Source organism: Cherax quadricarinatus, chromosome 12 (assembly GCF_038502225.1).
Source record: "Cherax quadricarinatus isolate ZL_2023a chromosome 12, ASM3850222v1, whole genome shotgun sequence".
Lineage (NCBI taxonomy): Eukaryota > Metazoa > Arthropoda > Malacostraca > Decapoda > Parastacidae > Cherax > Cherax quadricarinatus.
In genome coordinates, this window is record NC_091303.1 from 22377638 (window position 1) to 22380706 (window position 3069).

The window sequence follows — 3069 nt, forward strand, 5'->3', positions numbered from 1 at the left end:
ATGTTCAATGAGGACAAATTCCAACTACTCCGTTATGGAAAACTGGAGGAGATAATAACTAGAACAGAGTATACTACTGACTCCGGCCATACAATAGAGCGGAAAAATAATGTAAGGGACCTGGGAGTAGTAATGTCTGAGGATCTCACTTTCAAGGATCACAACAGTGCCACGATCGCACGTGCAAAGAAAATGATAGGATGGATAATGAGAACTTTCAAAACGAGAGATGCCAAGCCCATGATGATCCTTTTCAAATCACTTGTTCTCTCTAGGCTGGAATACTGCTGTACATTAACATCTCCATTCAAAGCAGGTGAAATCGCAGATCTAGAGAGTGTACAGAGATCCTTTACTGCACGTATAAGTTCTGTCAAGCACCTTAACTACTGGGAACGCTTGGAAGCACTTGACTTGTACTCGTTGGAACGCAGGAGGGAGAGATATATCATAATCTACACTTGGAAAATCTTGGAAGGAATGGTCCCAAATCTGCACACAGAAATCACTCCCTACGAAAGTAAAAGACTGGACAGGCGATGCAAAATGCCCCCAATAAAAAGTAGGGGCGCCATTGGTACACTAAGAGAAAACACCATAAGTGTCCAGGGCCCAAAACTGTTCAACAGCCTTCCATCAAGCATTAGGGGAATTGCCAATAAACCCCTGGTTGCCTTCAAGAGTGAGCTGGACAGATACCTAAAGTCAGTGCCGGATCAGCCGGGCTGTGGCTCGTACGTTGGACTGCGTGCGGCCAGCAGTAACAGCCTAGTTGATCAGGCCCTGATCCATCGGGAGGCCTGGTCATGGACCGGGCCGCGGGGGCGTTGATCCCCGGAATAACCTCCAGGTAACCTCCAGGTACTGAAGGAATTATCATAAATTTACTTCGCTTACATAGTTTTAAAACAAGTGAAAGGAAGACTGTTAGGAAGTGACGTGAGCTTGAAAGACAAGTGTGAAAAAAGTGCCAATTGTCACAATTGCTGTTTGCAGATTACACATTGCTATGTGGGAGTAGAAGAAGAGAAGCTGCACAAGTTGGTGGTAGAGTTTGTTAGAGAGTACAGAAGAAGGAACTCACAAGTTCCTGTAGGACAGAGCACGAAATGAAAGATGGAGTCAGACTAGAAAGGAATATAGAAGAAATACGTATAGCATATTTCGGTATCTGGGAGTGAATGTGTCAGCGGAGTGGCTTCATCGTCACTTGTGGCGAAACGTTTCCTGTGTCTTGAAATGCACACAAGTGTCCTTTTTCCATAGCTTGTCGGCGTCACCAAACAATTTACAACCTTATATTGAGAGGAGCATTTCTGATACGCTTTGTTCACCAGGTATTTTGTAAATTTTTTTTGCTGAGCCAAACGTTATTGCAATAAATATCTTATTAGTTGCATTAACCTAACATACAAACCACTTGCAAATAATTATATGAATAACACACACGCATGCAATTACATGCAAAATAAAGAGAATTCCAAGCGCCCTCACGGGCTAAGTCCTAACCACTTACCCTCTGCATCAGTCGTTTATTTTCAACATTTATTTTACAGTTAATTAACCTTTTATGCCGTGTTTCTCACGTAGCAATGAATCATTGCAAGAATCTCCATTACGACGAGTTAGCATTGTCCCTTCTAGTGGTTATCACCCTGTGTTTGTGTCCATAACTATTCGTGGTTATCTTTTAACTGCCAATAAGGAGCAACACATCCTTGACTCCCAGTATCAACACTGCCAGCCTTCCTCCCACACCACTACACTCTCAGCTACTGAGGTACCGTGTTTCCTAGCCTCGTCTCACTCATCGTCCCCATTTTCTCCCTCCCTTTAACACTTCCTACTATCCCCCTCCCCAAATCACACCCCACTTCCTGACTCCCCCACCCCCTGCATTAAACGTTGTTCAACACAACAGAAATTCTTTCTGCTCTGCGCAGTGAAGCAACTCCCTGAACTAAACTGAATGGACTCAGAGGTAAGGACCCATTAGGGGCAAGGGAGAAGTGGAGATAGTTGACGAATAGGTAGGGGAGAGGAAAAGAATAAAGAAAAATGATAGGGAAGCAACTCCTGGGTTCAATGGTGTAAATATTACCGCTATCTTGTGGTTACCAGAGGCGTCTATCAGCTTCATTTCTATCGCGCATCTCAACATACGATGTTGCATTCATAAAGATATGAATTAACTCAGTGTGCAATTATGGCAATGTAGATGAAGTGCCCATTACTTGGTTAGTTTGGTTATGTACCGCTGCGTCTAACCAGTAAAAGGATGAGTTATCACAAACAAGAGTTTAGTGGATTTCTTTTCACAACTCAATTTACTAGATAAGAGCAATTATTCTCCCTCAGCACATTTCATAGAGCGCCTGGGGGAATGGGAGGCTCGATCCAAGTAGGTTTGATCTAAGAAAAGGAAGGACTAATACAATTCCTTGGATCAAGAGCCACTGGCCGGCATCAGGGCACCTTTCGAGATGGGTTCACAAATACGTTTTAACAAGGGGGACTAAATATATTCATATATGACTGTATTCAGCACTAAATACTATGTTTTCAGGAATATCGATAAGAAATATTATATATTTACTTTACGGTGTATTCATTTCAGTAACATTAATACTAGAAAATATTAGATATAGGTAGCTGAGAACTGTATGTGGTACATTGACTTAGAATTATGACGTCATTAAATGCTTGTTAATAAAACCAATAAACATACAATTACACAGTTTATTAAAACAAGAGAGACCAGAACAGGAGTACTGGATAGCATATATAACAAAGATCAACCAGAAACTCTGTGTTAGTCTTGAGGTTACTTTCTGTTGTAGAACCTGTTAACCTCTGTATTCCTGACCGGTCATAAAATATTGGGTTCCACTAAGAGGAATCCGTCTTGGAGAACTCAGCCCCTTGGGCAAATTATGCCACAGATGTTAATAGTCTTGAAGGTCGGCACTCCAAAGAAACTTCTATCGTAATCTATCGAAAATTTCAGGGCTCCAGTGAGTAAGGGGACTATGACCCCAGGAAACAGGCTCTCCGTCTTCCAATTCTTCC

General features: G+C 42.2%; 1 protein-coding gene across 1 annotated transcript in view; it reads right to left on the minus strand.

Moving 5' to 3' along the window:
- Positions 1-1762, minus strand: part of LOC128706151 (glycoprotein-N-acetylgalactosamine 3-beta-galactosyltransferase 1-like) — a 45582-nt gene extending 43820 nt beyond the window's left edge. The window contains exon 1 of the mRNA XM_070084262.1: positions 1517-1762. The gene's annotated coding sequence lies outside the window, so the exon portion shown is untranslated. The remainder of the gene's footprint in view (positions 1-1516) is intronic.
- Between the last annotated feature and the right edge of the window lie 1307 nt (positions 1763-3069).